The sequence below is a fragment of the Podarcis melisellensis genome (assembly GCF_964234715.1).
Source record: "Podarcis melisellensis genome assembly, chromosome: 5".
NCBI lineage: Eukaryota > Metazoa > Chordata > Lepidosauria > Squamata > Lacertidae > Podarcis > Podarcis melisellensis.
Window position 1 is genome coordinate 13,160,382 of NC_138537.1, and position 18,513 is coordinate 13,178,894.

The window sequence follows — 18,513 nt, forward strand, 5'->3', positions numbered from 1 at the left end:
ACAAACCCCATAACAACTTAGGACCAGTTTACCTATGAGATTGCCTTAGCTTCACTGACACCTTGTGAGTTCTTGCTGACCTGCACTCCCAATATCCTCCCTGACACTTGATTTGTAGGGGGAAAGTGTGAGATCATTACTAATGTTCAGTGTTCATACAACTTCTACTGATGAGATTTCAGCATCACCCATAGAATGGACAAGTACCCACTGATTCAGATGAATTGTGGTTTAATGGCTAGCTAATTTCTGTGTTTTCTGGAAGTGCCACGTGTGTTTTCCACATGAGCCCCTATGGACTGAACCTCATAATGTCTTGAGCAACTTTATGACTCAGATCCTTGATCCATCTAGATCACAATTGTCTACTCTGACTGGCAATGGCTCTTCAGATTCCAGGCAGAGGACATTCCATCCTTTACCTGGAGATGAGAAAGGTTTGAACCTGGTCCCTTCTGCACTCAAGACACCATTAAAAAGATGGTTCAAGGTGTGATCAATGTTACAGTGGAACTGCAGTCCGGCGTAAGATCCATCATGAAAACACAACTAAGGGGTCAAACCTATGGGCAAGATCTGCCTAAGATGCAGCAGATCTCCAGTTCAGCTGGCTGATTCCCAACTCAGCCAAGTCCAGCCGGTGTTAACCAAGTTGAATCTAGTGGATAGTGTAACTGGTTTGGTCGCACTAGGTGCAACGCTTCTGGAGTGCCATAGCAGGCGCCACAACAGTGGCATCCAGTGGAAGGCGAGAGATGGGAGAATGCTGGATTTTGGTGTTGCCAGGGCCGTCTTAAGTATAGACAGTGCCGTGATGCAAAGATCCCTCTGGCACCCTCCCCCCCTTTCCCAGAGTTGGCAACCTTTTTACAGGGCTGCCGGCAGCTTTGCAGGGCTGGAGGAAGTGGGCAGCGGCTGGAAGGCACCTCCTCTGGCAGGGAAGAGGCAGAGGCTCCGGGCGTGACACTGCTTCATCGAGGCAGACAAGGGCAGCGAGCTGATGCCAGGAGGTGCCACGCCCAACCTCTGCCTCTTCCCTGGCACCCTCCAGAACTTGGTGCCCTTGCGCCCAGCACCACTTGCCTCTATGGACAAGACTCCCCTGGGTGTTGCACTGAAAATTGAGATGCCAAGGTATGTTACCCTGGTTTAGGTGAAGATATGCTGACATAATTTGTTCACCCCAGCTGAGCCAAACTGGCTGAGCTGAAGTAAGTCGGCCAAGGGCATTACAGGGCTGTGGCAGAGGGTGGAGCCAGGCAGAAGGGACTTAGGCTGGATCCTAAACCTGTTCAGTTCAGTCAAGTGACCTGGCAACCCACTATTTTAAAGACAATGTTTCCCCCCCCCTCTGCCAGGTTTAGGCAGAGCAGAAGCAGTTGCCCCAGTGCTTTGGAAGTGGTATAACTTTGCGCCAGCTCACCTTACAATGCCTTGCTTTATGGTAGCTGCCTGGGTATACGATTGCTCTCTCAAACTACATAAGGATGAATTTTCATATCAGAAACTAAGTCAGCTGGAGAATAAGCAAAGTGAACATATATGAACAATTAATTTGAGACTAATTTATTTCGGAAGGGGGAGGGAAACCTATAGGCACAATCTACCCAGTTAAGGACTCATAATTTCCAATTGATTTCAACTGGAGAATTAACTACATGCCTTAAACTTTTTTCCAGTTGAACAAACAGATTTTAGATGCACTTAACTTTAGACAGGCTTTGATTAATTTGGAAATTTGTAGGTGGGTTGTTCACTTACAATAAGGAGGGCGCCTACAGGTTTGTGTGGAATTTGACGGTCATTTCTCTTTTTACTGAGCAAAAAAGTTGTGAGGCAAAAAAACATCTCTCTCCATTATAAAGAGGGGGAAACACCGAGAATTTTGAATGATTTCTGACAGCTACAGATAAATGATAACTCTAGTTAAGAAACAATTCTTCATTAAAGTAAGACAATCTATCATTTCAGTAAGTCATTAAATAATCTACTACAGAAGGAAACACAGTTTTAACCAACCACACACACACACACTTCAATTTACTTAAAATATTAAAAACACATTGAAATCATTGCTGCTCAACATCAGTCACTGAAAAAGAGCAAATTATCATGCACTGCTGATCTGGAATACTATGGGAAGTTATGTAATTAGTTATGAAAATGTATTAATGTATCTGAGAGAGCGGAGGGAGAGCAATGACATCCACTTGGCATTGTTCACATGCAGACTTGAATAAAAAATATCTCTGTGTTTGCAAATGCAAATTTGGCAGGTGATATGCAACTTCTCATGGCAGCCATTAGATGAACCATTATTGCCTGCCTGTAAAGGAATGCCAAGCAAAATCAGCTTTGCATCCTTTTCTCCTTACTATAGCACATCATCACCTAAGCTACCGTATATTTGACAAAGAGATGGGCAAACTTTCTCCCTAGCATCCCCTTTGAGCGCTTGCAATACCTTGAGGGCCTTGGGGGGGAAGCAGTGTGGAGGTGACGCTCCGCTTGCGCTGAGGCAAACCTCGCACTAGGCATGCAACCGTGTGCCAAGGAGTGTTGCGCCCATGCTCCCTGATCTTTTGCCTTCTTGGCTAGAAAACAAGGTTTTTCCCCTGACCATTTGTCCTCTCACAGATTTGGTTACTAGACATAAAGCTTGGCTGGAGCATGACCGGGACGCAGATGTAATCAAGTATCAGGGAAAACATTTGAGGGAAACACCTGCTGACACGTGTATTTGCTAACGCTGGAAATGTGCTTAGATGGAAATACGTCATGTTCAGAGTAGTTTCACTACTGTTTCCAATTGTTGACTTCTGCTAATAAAAGGAGCCTCTGCAGAGCTAGTCGGCAGCTTGTTTTGGAGCTTGCTTGCCAGTTTGCTCCTGCACAGCTCATTGCATCCAACCTCCTGTCACCCTCATTATTCCTACAAAGCAGGTCCATAAAACTGTTCATTAGACCCACCTCCATCACCTCTTGGGACCTTCTGCATGACTGGCACATGCTCTGCCACTGGGCAAGTACTGCAATACCTTGGGGGTCTTGATGAGTTTTCAGAAAGCAGGTCCATAATGCAGAAGGTCCCATGTTTAATTCCCAGCATCACTAGGTAGGAATTTTGAGATCATTGTTATGAAGAGGGGGAGGAGTTTGGACTTTATATCCTGCCTTTCACTCCCCTTAAGGAGTCTCAAAGCAGCTCACAATCTCCTTTCCCTTCCTCCCCCACAACAAACACTCTGTGAGGTGAGTGAGGCTGAGAGACTTCAGAGAAGTGTGACTGGCCCAAGGTCACCCAGCAGCTGCATGTGGAGGAGCGGAGACGCGAACCCGGTTCCCCAGATTATGAGTCCACCACTCTTATCCACTACACCACACTGGCTTTATTCATTTAAGTCCTGTCTTTCCCTCAGAACTGGGACTCAAGGCACCTCATAAAAATTAAAAGAAGGGTGGGGGTGAAACAGAGATAGCTAAAAACACATAAAAGATAATAGTTAAAAAGGAATTAAGCTATAATGGAATTGAAAACAATGTCAAAACAAATATGTTAAAATACAGATCACACAGCACAACTCCATTAAAAGCCCTTTTCTTTGGTTCACCAAAGCCTGCTGGAATAAAACAGCCTTCACCTTCCAAAGGAGAGACAACGAGGAGGGAGCTAGTCTAGCCTTACTAGAAAGGGACATCTGGGAGCAGCCTCCAAGAAGGCCCTCTCCCGAGTCACTACCACCTGCGAGGGCGGCAAGAATGAGAGATGAGCCTCTCCTGAACATCTTGGAGCTCGAATACTGTATGGGAGAATACAGTCCTTCAGATAGCCTGGGTGTAAAGAAAGCCCCCCCAAAGTTTGATCTGTCCTGAAAGGGAAGGGTTGTAGCATGTGTCTGAGGGCCTTCTGGTGGTTCCCTCAGTACAAGAAGTGAGCTTACAGGGAACCAGGCAAAGGGCCTTCTCAGTAGTGGCACCCACCCTGTGGAACACCCTCCCATCAGATGTTAAGCAAATAAACAACTATCTGACTTTCAGAAGGCATCTGAAGGCAGCCCTGTTCAGGGAAGTTTTTAATGTTTAAAGTTTTATTCTGTTTTTAATGTTCTGTTGAAAGCCGCCCAGAGTGGCTGGGGAAATTATTGTTGTTGTTGTTGTTGTTGTTGTTGTTGTTGTTGTTGTTGTTGTTGTTGTTGTTATTATTATTATTATTATTATTATTATGTCCCAGGTTCAGTCTTCAGCATCTTCAGGTAAGGGTGGAGATATGCTTGCCTGAAATCCTGGAGACTCGGTGCTTGTCAGTGTTGAAAACACTGAGTGGCAATGAACTACGTGGACCCACTGAAAATAATGAACTTGGGGCTGGGGCAAGGTATAAATAATACCTTGGGATGCTGCCAGTCAGTGTAGACAATATTGAATCCAACAGACCAATTGATTAACTCGGTATAAGGCAGCTTCCTGTGTTCTTCTTAAGACTTTATTTTTTTAAGAAAAGATAATCCTAATTTGCCTTGCCTTCTGGTGGCTCATAGGGAATGCACTTAATGTTAATTTGTTAGAAGGCTGCCCTCTTTTTCAAAGGATTAGTGCCTCTCTTGAGCACTTGGGGTGAAACAGCGTAAAATAGGAAACCAAGAAAATTTCCTCGATTGTCATTCAGATCTACTCTGTTTGTAAAGCTCGGAAAGTAAAGGGGGATGAAGAGGCAGAGACAAAAAGGCATTACGAAGTGATTTAAATCAAGGTCCTCCTTGTGTTAGAAGCTATCTAAATAAATCCTCCCAGATGACTGACTGACTTTCTTCCCATTCAGCTCAGGTAATGATTTCATCATCGGTGATAGACTTCCATGATATGATATCTCATCTCTGCTGAATAAGCAATACGATTTTGACATTATTAAACGTTCATTATCAAACTGTCCCAAGCGATGATGGGGAGGGGGAGGGACCTGACCTTTTTGTCTTGTGCACACAAAATGCGCGTTGCTATTAACATTTATACTGCCTTCATAAATACTGTGTCTATTGTTCTAGATTAATTGCCCGAGAGTATTCTCACAATCACGAAGGCGAAGAAGCAGTGCTGCGTATGCCATGAATGTGTTTCCTGATCGAGTGGACAGAGATTCAATGGGGGGGAGAGAAAGAGTGAAGATTTGTTAAAAGAAAAGTAACAAACTTCCCTTACAAGATCACATCCTTTCTGCAGCACAGGGGATTTGCCCCTGCAGATGTGTGAAGTCAGAACATCAGAGGTTGGCTCTAAATGCGCTGTGCTCTAATAGTTTGTTATCAAGGGGCAGATTCACATGTTATTTTTATAAACACTGAGAATATCTTCTGAGCCCCAGTTCTAACACTAAAGAAGTAATCCTATGCACAAGCAATTGGCATGAAGACAGACAGATTTTTTTTTATTCTTAATATTATAATTTATTTTTTAATAACTTTTTTATTCAAAATTAAAACAAAACATATTATCCAGAAACATATCATCCTTATTCCCCCCATTTTTCCTCCCTCCCCCCACAGAGCCCACCCACCCCCACCCCGACTTCCCTCAGTTCCAGTCTTTGATTTCTCTAAAAGTGCTGATTTCTGCATGTTACAAAGTTATATAGATCCTCAAACTATTTAGCTGATTATTATCAATGAAAAGTTTGTGAATGTTTATTCAAAATCAGCCAAGGAGTCCAGTTCGCTTTGTTGTATCTTCAAATACTTTGTAAAGGGTTCCCATTCATCTTTAAAGTCACAGTTATCTTTGTCCCGTAGCTTGTATGTCAATATTATAATTTATTACCTGCCCAGGTCCCAGGGTGGGTTACAACAAAACTCATGAAGCAGTAGCTAGGTAAATGTAAAGGGACCCCTGACCATTAGGTCCAGTCGTGACCGACTCTGGGGTTGCAGCGCTCATCTCGCTTTATTGGCCGAGGGAGCCGGCATTTGTCCGCAGACAGCTTCCGGGTCATGTGGCCAGCATGACTAAGCCGCTTCTGGCGAACCAGAGCAGCACATGGAAGTGCCGTTTACCTTCCCGCTGGAGCGGTACCTATTTATCTACTTGCACTTTGATGTGCTTTCAAACTGCTAGGTTGGCAGAAGCAGGGACTGAGCAATGGGAGCTCACCCCGTCACTGGGATTCGAACCACCAACCTTCTGATTGGCAAGTCCTAGGCTCTGTGGTTTAACCCACAGCGCCTCCCGCGTCCCTGAAGCAGTAGCTAAGGATGTTCAAAATGTTCAAGAGATACTTCCACCAGTCTTACAAAGCACTCAGTTTACAATTTCTCAGATGTGTTTGTGGGGGGAGGCTCCAATCTGGTTGCCATTTTGCTTTAGGAAAAGGTTCTGGGACAGGCATAGGCAAACTCAGCCCTCCAGATGTTTTGGGACCACAACTCCCATCATCCCTAGCTAACAGGACCAGTGGTAATCTCAAAACATCTGGAGGGCCGAGTTTGCCTATGCCTGTTCTGGAAACTCGACACAGTTTCTATATATATATATATATGTTCAGATGTAAGCCCCATAGACTTCAATGAGACTTACTCTCAGGCAGTCAGGTTGTGTATCCACAGTACTGTAGTGACCAGAGGAAGAATGACCACTGGAAGGAGCACTGAGAGAAGAAACGCCAGCAAATCCAGACACGTTCATCTGCCCCAGCTGCAATAAAACATGTCTTTCCCATATTGGTCTCTACAGCCATAGCAGGTGCTGCAACTCTCCAATGGTTTGCCTTTACCCCTGATGGCATATTCTTCCATTGTCCCTCAAGACAAATGGATGGCAACAACTCCCAGATTGCTGCTGGCCAGGGCAATCCAACCCCCTGATCTACTATGCTGGAAAAAGTATGGGTGAAGCAGGGGTTTTCTACTGCCCATCCCTTCCTGCCTGGGTGGGTGGGCTCCACCAATGGAAACTGCAGAGCTCTTGACTGCACCCACCTAAATCGTGAGCAGGTGAAGCTACTGTCAGTGGTACCTTCACAACTGCTGCCACTTACATACCATTAAAAAATTGAGCATTTTGATGGTAGGGTCAGGATGAGTAGGGGGCAGAGCTGGATCAGCCAAGCATTCTTTGGATCTTCAAGATGTCCAGCTACTGGCAAGGTGTGGAATCAGTGCTAGCGAAACCCAGAATTTCCTTGCCACCCCACCTTCCAGCCTGGCAGTTAGAAGCGGTGGAGTTTCGCTTGCACCCTGAAGCTAGTTTATCTCTCAGTTGCGTATTCTCAGTACATACCCACAGTTTAATTAGATGATGACAAAATACAACAAAATGGGTGTATGACCCTGAACAAAATACTGGAGGAGAAGAAGGTGAGGAATGTAGCATTCACTTCATGCCTAGTTCATCACTAAATCCCCCGACTTCCTTCTTAGATGAATTAAACTCCCACACTCAGGGTCAAGATGAATGGGTGTTTTCAAGTGACGAGAGCACCACTTCTTTACCATTTAAACAAGAGAAATGTTTTGTAGGCATTTTGATTTTTAATTACAATAAATGTCAAGGGCTTCATGGAATGACAGAAGAGGCCCCTGAATGTTCTAATAATTTTACAGCTCTGCTAAAGTATTAATCAAGTAACCTTAAAGGGCTTTTCACCAGATTCTCTGCAGATGTAAAATTGATTCCAGTCGAGCAGCGACAATTTACACCAGTCAAGACTTTGGCCTTGTATTTTTGAATGTTCTAATAATTCAAGAGTGCTGCGGCTGTGAAAAATACAGGCAGCTTCTGCCTGTTCTCTGGGGTTCCTAAATAAAATTGGTGCAAAACAAGAGATTCTGCATGGTGGTGTAGTAGCTAATGTCCCAGTCCAAATCTTGCCTCTGCTATAAATTCGCAATGGGATATCAAGAAATCTACTTTCTTCCAGCCTTAAGAGTCTCATCTACAGTATACGGTCCCTATGTATCTTGCTCTACATAAGGCACTTTTTATCTGAAGAGCTGTCAGCAGACAGTCATCTATTTGAAGTGGTATTGGGTCTATGTTCAGTTTAATGAGAAAGAACCCTATTTTATTATTTATTAATTGCTTCCCATAAAGCATCTTGAAGAGATTTACAGTATAATAACCTATGCATGCGAAAGGCTGGGCTGGATGAATCCCTAGCCGGAATTAAGATTGCCGGAAGAAATATCAACAATCTCAGATATGCAGATGACACAACCTTGATGGCAGAAAGTGAGGAGGAATTAAAGAACCTTTTAATGAGGGTGAAAAAGGAGAGTGCAAAATATGGTTTGAAGCTCAACATCAAAAAAATGAAGATCATGGCCACTGGGCCCATCACCTCCTGGCAAATAGAAGGGGAAGAAATGGAGGCAGTGAGAGATTTTACTTTCGTGGGCTCCATGATCACTGCAGATGGTGACAGCAACCACGAAATTAAAATACACCTGCTTCTTGGGAGAATAGCAATGACAAACCTAGACAGCAACTTAAAAAGCAGAGACATCACCTTGCCAACAAAGGTCTGTATAGTTAAAGCTATGGTTTTCCTAGTAGTGATGTATGGAAGTGAGAGCTGGACCATAAAGGAGGCTGATCACCGAAGAATTGATGCTTTTGAATTATGGTGCTGGAGGAGACTCTTGAGAGTCCCCTGGACTGCAATAAGATCAAACCTCTCCATTCTGAAGGAAATCAGCCCTGAGTGCTCACTGGAAGGACAGATCGTGAAGCTGAGGCTCCAATACTTTGGCCACCTCATGAGAAGAGAAGAATCCCTGGAAAAGACCCTGATGTTGGGAAAGATGGAGGGCACAAGGAGAAGGGGACGACAGAGGACAAGATGGTTGGATTGTGTTCTTGAAGCTACCAGCATGAGTTTGACCAAACTGCGGGAGGCAGTGGAAGACAGTGCCTGGCGTGCTCTGGTCCATGGGGTCACGAAGAGTCAGACACGACTAAACGACTTAACAACAACAACAACAACCTATGCAAAACAGTTACAACCACTGCACATGTAGGAACACTTGCATAAAAACAATACCAAATCAGATTTTGTTGCAGGCTCCCCTTATGGGCATAATAGCGCTATGCTCTGCTGATCATAGAATTGTAGAGTTGGAAGAGACCATGAGGGTCATCTAGTCCAACTCTCTGCGATTCAGGGATGTGTTGCCCAACACGGGGCTCAAACCACAACCCTGAGGCAGGCTATTTGCCAGAATTCAGCTGACCAAAAGGGAATATGCTCCTATTGAGTCACATGCAAGATAATTGTGCCTGTTGACAGATGAATGGATGGAATACATTAGACCACCAACTTTCAAGAGGAGTCACTTTCAGTAAAGGGGTCCTATAAGCCAGCTTCAACTAATGAGTCCTGGTAGCAGAAACTCATGCAATATCTTCTGCTAGTTCAACAGCACTTTCGTCCCTCTCCTCCCCTTGTGAACCCCCTAAAAATTCTAGCTCTGAGAGCATATGGATAACTCCCAGAATAGTGTACAGAGGATCATTCCATCTGGCAAGCCAAAATACTTCCATTGGTGCAACAATTGTTAGAGCTCTTCATCAAATTCCTCTCTGTTTCCTTGTCCCATAGAACTTCCAGAGACAAGTACATGCAAAATATACTGGCATTAAATATTCTGAACCTACCCCTAATCCAGAATATGACATGTATTCGTTGTTCAGTCCTGCCAGGGATTGCACCACTGACTTCATGGTCGGAGGTTGGGACCTCAACCTATCATAAACAGCATGCACTCAGGCCCCAGAGCCATCTTAAGGCACTAAAGGAAAAACATGTTGCATCAGCTCTTGCACTTGGCAGAGAGTATGAAACTTCTGGCTTGGCCTGGCTTAGATCAAATACTAGGAGCCTGGTTTCTGAAGTCCTTATAATCTGCACTTTTCCTAGAAACATATCAAGGCAACATACAGCGTTAATATAAAATCAGCAAAAGGATCCATAAAAAGACCGTTAAAAAAATCAATAAACATTGGTTGTTGTTTTTAAAAAGAGAGAAATTCATATTACAAAGGTCTATTTAAACAATGCAGTTTTCAAAAATATCTTTATGCATGCGTCAACAGCGGCAAGAGACTTCTTCCAGCAAGAATGGAAGAACGAGAAAATCCGAAGCAAAGAACTGTGGCAAGAGCAATTGATGGACTATGCAGAATTGGCAAAACTGACACACAAACTACATGATAGGGATAACTGTGATTTTAAAGATGAATGGGAACCCTATACAAAGTATTTAAAGAAACAACAAAATAAACTCGACTCCTTGGCAGGTTTTGAATAAACATTCGCAAACCTCTTATTGATAACATCTAGATAGATAAATTAAAGATCTGTACAGTTTTGTAACATGCAGAAAATAACATATGTTGATAAACCAGAGAGAGGAGCTGAGGGAAGTCTGGGGAGGAGTGGAGGGGGGGGCTATATTTTGGGGAGGAGGGAGGGGAAAATAGGGGGGATTTAAGGATGATATGCTTTTTGATAAAATGTTATGTTGAAATTACTAATAGAAATATTTTTTAAAAAAAAGAAAGAAAAAGAAAATAAACGATGCAGTTTTCAGAAGACGCCTACAAGAAGGCAGGGGTGGTTCCTGTCAGATTTCTTCCAATGGGGAGTTCCAGACTAAAATATTGGTCCCTAGTGAAGACCAACCAAACTTCAGGGGCATGGGGAACTCCCAAATGTGCCCCATCAGTGACTTAGCATCGTGCATTCAGAGTCAGGTAGTCATAGAATCATAGAACCATAGAATTGTAGAGTTTGAAGGGACTGTGAGGGTCATCTAAGCCAACCCCCTGCAATGCAGGAATCTTTTGCCCAATGTGAGTTTAAGCCCATGACTCTAAGATTCAGCACCTCATACTCTACTGACTGAGCTATCCCAGCATTCAAGGTTCATAAGGTACGTTAACTCTTGACCGGTAATGGCCAGAAGGCAGGTAAGGGTGGGGCGGTGTTGCTCACCTGGCGTCCCAGTGCAGAGGTCACTGCCAGCAACTAACTAGAAGAGTAAACACAGCAGGGAGCTGTGTATCTGAAGCTGCCGTATCTGAAGCTGCCGTATCTGAAGAAGTGTGCATGCACACGAAAGCTCATACCAAGAACTAACTTAGTTGGTCTTTAAGGTGTTACTGGAAGGAATTTTTGTTTTGTTTTGACTATGGCAGACCAACACGGCTACCTATCTGTAACAGTAGGGAGGTCAGTGCTGTGTGGCTGCAACGGCAGGGATATTAAATTAGCTCTGCCACTGCACCCTCGCCACACTGACCTCCCTGGCTTTTCACCCCACTCCATCTTGGTTATCGGCAATGCCATCCACATTGGGAAACCAGATGAACCACAGCACACCACTCTGCTTTGCCAACATCTGCTGCTTTTCACTGGTCAATAGAGTGCACCTTCTGCCTGCCGCGTTTGTCCCTGCCATTAAGCTCAATGACTCTGTGCTTGAAGAACAATTGATCCAGGGCATGAAACATGACTATTTGTCCATCTAACTCAGTAGGGTTAACTCTGGCTGGCACAGAATCTCCAGGATCTTTCTCATCACCTGGTAAACAGTCTTTTCAAATGGGCATGAAGCTGGGATTTTCTGCATGGAGTATATGCTCTACCACTGTGCTGTGGTCATTCCCTCCGTTCCAGATACTACATGTCCACCCAGTGCCGGATTTACGTATAAGCTAAACAAGCTATAGCTTAGGGCCCCACTCGCTTGCCCCCCCCCCCAAAAAAAAATTAAGGAAAAAAACCTGGATGTACATTTCCCAAATATAAGGTAAAAAACAAATCAAATAAAACCTACATACAGCAACAGTGTTTCGTGTTGTGTAGGCTTTAGATACCTATTAGGTCCATAAATTACCATATAGCATATATTCAACACAAAAAACAGTGACAATTTGTTGTTGACAAAGGACAGCTGGACATATAAAGGGCCCCATTACCTCCAGTAGCTTAGGGCCTCATCAAACCTAAATCTGGCCCTGTGTCCACCTATGCCCCAGTCCAGAAAATTTGTAAAAATAGGTAAATGCAGAAAAAATAGATTTCATATTTCATAATATGTAGGACAAGATAAAATGACTACAGATTACTCACCAAAGACATATTTGCACAATCCACTAATAGTTCTACATTATCATTAATTTTACTCTTAGACGTTAAGATTTTCCACTGAAAGAGAAAAGCAGCAATGCCCACTTAACACTAGTTCCTGCTCGCCTTTGACTTCTATAACTACTGTAGTATAAATGAGAATATGTCATTTTGAATCAAATTTCCCTTTTTAAAAACCGTTGACCTGCAAAGAATGGCAATAAAGACCCTTCTGGTATATATATATATTTTTACCATGGAATGAACATTCCTTTCCATTTGATAATTGTAATAAAATACACTTCTTTTCAAAGTCCAATTTAAGATTTAATGATGCAGAGAAGGTTGGGGTGCTTAAAAGAAAGTGGAACAATAACAGTAAAAACATCGCTGCAGCCTACAACAATATCACCTAAAAAAAAAATTTCTGGTCAATTAGCTTTGATTGTGTTAAACAATGACAAACTACAGAAGTAATTAGAAATCACACACAGTGTTAGCAAGTCACTAAGTGGTGTTGATTAGTTAGCAGTAATTTAAGCTTCCACAAAGATTGTCATTTCTTTACATGTGTTTTAAAGCAAGAATCAAATTGGATTTAATATAGTTGTGTGTGTTTTTCCTCTTAATGTGGCTATAACCAAATGGTCTCCTGAGTTTTATCTCCTTTCATTCAATTTAACAGCTACTGCAAAATACATGAAAAAAACATTGCATACAGGAATCTTTCTTCCCTATTGAAGCAAAACTCCTACAGCCAATCCATATGGCGAACAAAACTGATAGGTAGGGTGATCCAGGCAGTCTATTTTCAGACTAGGTAATTTTTTCATGCCTGCTCATAGCTCAATTCTATCCTGTTATCATGCTGATCTACCTACCTACACACACACACTGCAGCAAGATTCACAATTAAACTTTTGAGTATATTTTCTCCCAAAGTGTTCTATCTCAAAATCTGTATTTTTGAATGCATGCTGAGATTCCGCCTCCAGCAAGAGTTGTGTTGGAACCAATGGAAAATTATAAAATCTGATGCACACATAGATTTTGCGGCTAAGGTGCCGATCACTTCCTATCAAAAGTAGCAAATATTGAATCCCTTAAGCATCCTTACTGACATGCTGATAATGGGACTTGAGTAAATTTTCTGCAGACTCACTCCAGAATTAACTCTATGTCATCTTCACAGCTCAGTGCCGAACCTAGTTTGTTTTTGACACTTACTTATCTGGTGACGGGAACTGGCGTTATGACCTTGGCCCAGATGATTTGGTTTTATTTTTATTCATAGGAGTATTTGCTCATGCAAAAAAATATATAGCATGGTGATGTGAAACACAAACATTAAAATGGATTTATATTGTGATATCATACAATACAAAACAAATGATAGATGCAAAACCACACCAATGCTTTAAAACTGCTTTGGCGAGGCAGAAATGGTTTCAACAGGTGGCAAAATATCAGAGTTATGGGTGCCTGATTTCAATAGGAACAGTGTCCTATTGCTGTACTGGTGCCACGACACTAAAGACCTTGGTCTGCATAGACACTAAACAAATCTGAAACAACTGTCGGAAAGTCAGGTGGGCTTCACCAGATAGTTGGAATGATCTGGCTGGTATATAAGGGGCATGTTGGTCCTATAGGTAACCTGGTCTCCAGCTGTTTAGGGCTTTATTGACTAAGGGAGAATTCCTATGGCACAATCTACTGGAATGAGCAGTTTAGATGTAGTGGATCTCTGGCTCAGCCAATCGATTCCCAGCTCAGCGAGGCTCAGCCAGTGTTAAGTCCCAAGCCTTGGACCAGCATAACTTGGTCATTCCAGGTAAGCCAGGGCTCAGTTAGCTGAGCCAAGGCTGCTGTAATTCCCCCAACCCAAGAAAAGGCATTTTGGGGATAGGAGCATCCTAAGCTCATTCAGCTCAGTCATGTGACCTGGAATCCTGGCACAGGACACTGTTTTAAAGGCTTGTTTTCCCCCCTGCCAGGCTTGGGCAATGCAGCAGCAGCAGCCGTCCCCTTGCTGAACAGGGTTTGGGTCTGGCGTAACATTATGCTGGCTTAATTTACACCAGCTTGCTTCATGCTGACCTCTAGGGGAACAGGATTGCTCCTTGAACTCAGCTCAGTAATAACAAAAAAAATTCCTTCCAGTAGCACCTTAAAGACCAACTAAGTTAGTTCTTGGTATGAGCTTTCGTGTGCACGCACACTTCTTCAGATACACACGAAAGCTCATACCAAGAACTAACTTAGTTGGTCTTTAAGGTGCTACTGAAAGGAATTTTTTTTGTTTTGACTATGGCAGACCAACACGCCTACCTATCAGCTCAGTAATGCACTGAAAGCCAACCAGAACTTTCAATGGTGCAATTTGCTGGTGTGGAGCTGTTCTGGCTAAAACCCAAATCTGCACTGGGTTTGTATTGCTGATCAAGGCTGTCGTGAGTGGCAACTAACTTGAAACACCAGTATTCTAACCAGGCCTGTGCAGAGAGGGTGGGGGGAGCTGGGTATATTTACCCCGGGCCTTGAAGGGCTAAGTCAGCAGCGGGAGCATCAGACAAGCTCTGCATGGACCTGGTTCTAAACATCCCCAAGGATGCAGCACTGATATGGTGCTATCACTCTGAAAATTGCAAAGCAAAGTACCTACCTTCTCACTGGATTTCAACCACATTGACAAAAATAAGTAAATGCAATCAATTCAGCAAACCTGTTCAAACTATTCCATCCAAACATGCTGTCCAAAGACCTTGAAATCATCCAGTTGAAACATGGAACTGAGAAACTGGGGTAATCTGGTGAACTTCCATACACTGGGAGTTCCACAACATGGGTTAGGCAGGGGTCAGCAAACCTTTTCAGCAGGGGGCCGGTCCACCCACTGTCCCTCAGACCTTGTGGGAGGCCAGACTATATTTTGAGGGGGGTGGGGAAATGAACAAATTCCTATGCCCCACAAATAACCCAGAGATGCATTTTAAATAAAAGCACACATTCTACTCGTGTAAAAACACCAGGCAAGCCCCACAAATAACCCAGAGAGGCATTTTTTTAAAAAAAGGGCACATTCTACTCATGTGAAAACATGCTGATTCCCAGACCGTCTGCAGGCCGGATTTAGAAGGCGATTTGGCCGGATCTGGCCCCTGGGCTTTAGATTGCCTACCCATGGGTTAGGGCAATGTACAAGCTCTGCTATAGCAGGATGTAGAGGAGCAGCTTGCAAACTGCCTTAGACTCTAAGGAAAATCTGCGTTCAGGATACATGGAAACCATTACTGTCACCACTGACATTTGTCGTCCACTGACATGCAGTACAAAGTGCTTCAGAGCAATGCAAGCAACAAGGAGCATCTGTTCTCTTGGAAAGGTAGCCATCTAAGAACAAGTCCAATGACAGGCTGAGATGGACCAAAAGCCAAGCTACATCCGCCAGTCTGAAAGTTTGCAGCATGCTGCAGACAGAGAAAGGTCGTCTTGCATTATCAAGAAGGACAGAGAGACTTGTGGTTTCCCATGTGTCTAAGACAACCACAATTGCCCCAAAGTTTCCCTCCACAATCTGTTGTATCTTGAAATCATATGGTTATGCCACATGGTTTAACATGTACTTGGTACCAGTTGCAAATAAATCTTCCAATCTGAGACTAGTGTATAAACTAATGCCTTCTTCAAAAGCAGTTTCCCATCAGCCTGGGCTCATTCTTATATCAGGGGTTTCTTTGGGTCATTTTGGTGGTGGTGGGGTCTCTCCATAAGCTAGTTGTAGAACACAATGCCTCTGAGCATACAGGGAGTGCATTTACCTCACTAAAGAGGCTCCATAAACATCTGTGTGGGGTGTATTGAAGAGCATAGATTCAGAACTTTTGAACCAAGGATCACCAATTATCACCAGAACTTAGCTTCCTGCCTTATAAGTTTCCACCCCACAATATGAGAAGTAATAAATGTCTCTAAGAATTCATTGTCAATAATAATAATAATAATAATAATAATAATAATAATAATAATACAAGCAACAACTCTCCAAGTGACTGACAAAATTTTAAAAGTATAAATCATGACATAAAATCAGAAAAAAGAACAGCACAGTACAACAAAAGCCATACAATGACATATAAAACAAACTCAGTCAAATAGGCGACTCTCAGCTTACACGAAGGCTACATCTGGGGATAGTGCATGAAGCCAAAATTGTATATAGTCAAAACACATTCAGTTCAGTGGTGGATAGCATAGCCAATGTCTTTATTCCTGAATGCCAGCCCCCTTTCCATCCGCCTTTACTCCCCCCTCCCCAAGCACATAAAGCTGAATGCAAACGAGTTAAGTGCACATAAGTTGCGTCAAATACCTGCAAAGCAAATAAACATGAATGCCTGGGAGAAGAGATGAGTTCTTACCTAAAGAGGTTAATGGGAGTGCCAGGTGAACCTCATTATGCGAGAGTGTTCCGCATCAAGCATGGCGCATGTGCATGGTTCCATGGGGCTTCCAAGTCGGATAGCACAGGATTCAAGTAGGAGCACATAGCCCCAATATACCACTTATAAAATAAGCCTTAGCTCCATCATTACCTTACTTAGAGGCCTCTTCTGCAAAGCACTAGTTCAGGCCAATCCATGTCTTCCAAGTATCTCAAGGATAAGCAGCCTTGCCTGTGAACGAGATGAGAGGGGAAGTGAGTGTTGTGCTGACTTCTGGAGGAATTTGACCTTTGCTCTTTCAATAAGCCTTCAAAAGAGTTTTTTTTTTTAAATCCCTAAATGGACATTCTTACATGGATTTATTTGCAATTCTTTTATACATACAATCATTTATTTTTTAAAAGCATGTAGTCTTTTAAAAAACTGCTTTTATATATGCAAATGTTTTAAGTGTTTTTGCATATGTAGTGCACCTGGGAAGCATCAACCTGCCAGCAGCAGGGATATGCTCTTGCTAGGGGTGGAGGAAGGGGGGTGCGGAGGGTGCGGGCTGCCCCAGGTGTCACCACTGAGGGGGTGACAAAATACTGGGCAACACTCACCGCGGGGCCTGCAGCGCACCCGAGCCACGTGTCTCTCCTGGGAAATCCAAAAATCCCCACAACGAGGTGAGCTCCTGTTGCTCTGTCCCTGCTCCTGCCAACCTAGTTCGAAAGCGCACCAAAAAAGTGCAAGTAGATAAATAGGTACTGCTCCGATGGGAAGGTAAATGCCGTTTCCATGTGCTGCTCTGGTTTCGCCAGAAGCAGCTTAGTCATGCTGGCCACATGACCCAGAAAAAACTGTTTGCGAAAGCAAACGCCGGCTCCCTCAGCCCGTAAAGCAAGACGAGCGCCGCAACCCCAGAGCCGTTTGCGACTAGACTTAACTGTCAGGGGTCCTTTACTTTTACCTTTACAAGCCAATGGACATGATAAGCTACTGTGAGACATTGGTAGGTCCTCTCCAAGTATGGTGCATGAAGCCCTTCACTGTGTCATCCTCGTTGTGTCAAGCAGTGCCTTCTAGACTGTAGGGGCAATTTAGCCAGAAGATATTTGTATTTCGAGGAGATGGTGATCTAACATGGTTTCCTGGTTTTCCTGCCTCTGTTTGCTTCCCCATCTCTATCTCTTGTTAAGCTCTTTGATGGCTGAAGAGCAGCCTTTATTGCCTCTAATCTGCTGGAAGGAAGTGATATTGTTAGGTACCTTCTTTTGATGTTGGACATTGTTTGAAGAAAGTGAAGCATTGGGAGAGGTGGCTAATCTGTATGTAGCTAGTAGCATGTAGGCAGCCAGGCAAACCACACAGGTTAGCAATCTATAAATCGGATGGTGTTGGGCATAGTTTTTGAGAAGCTCACACACGGACTGATCGATCGTTTATGTGCAAACTAAGGCTACCTGGGGGAGTCGCTTCACGACTTCTTGAGGGCTTCCAAGTGGCAGATTGAAGTGCTTGCTTGATAATGTATGTAATGTTTGCTGTTTAGAATAAAATCGTCTCACTCACTTGTGTTTGCAGTGCCTCTGAATCTCATAAACAAAAGAACCACCTTGCATTTGGCAAGACACAGTCACAGGAGGAAAGTCCACGCACCTTCTCCTCACATCAATGCATAGTGGTACCTTCTAAGTGGGGTATTAAATTCACCTGCACATACCGACACTGTCCAGTATCCATTTGGTTGGAACACAAAAGACCACTACAAGAAGATATCTTCTATAAAGTCAGACCACCCACCTAGCTTAGTACTGCCCACACTTATTGGCAAGGTTTCAGAGTTTTAGGCAGGAGTTTTGCCCGGACTAGCAGGCAATGCTGGGAACTGGACTATGAACCATTCTGTTCAAATACCAGGAAATGAATACCAGTAAACATCAGGATCAAGGGTTGAATGCAAAAGAA

General features: G+C 43.4%; 1 protein-coding gene across 4 annotated transcripts in view; it reads right to left on the reverse strand.

Annotated features, from left to right (window-relative positions):
- Positions 1-18,513, reverse strand: part of NAALADL2 (N-acetylated alpha-linked acidic dipeptidase like 2) — a 777,627-nt gene that overhangs the window by 601,818 nt on the left and 157,296 nt on the right. For 3 of the 4 annotated variants that reach the window (XM_081910933.1, XM_081910934.1, XM_081910935.1), the window contains one exon: positions 16,714-16,794. The gene's annotated coding sequence lies outside the window, so the exon portion shown is untranslated. Of the gene's footprint in view, positions 1-16,539; positions 16,667-16,713; positions 16,795-18,513 lie in introns of those variants that run through there. The other variant, XM_081910936.1, reaches the window with a different exon arrangement.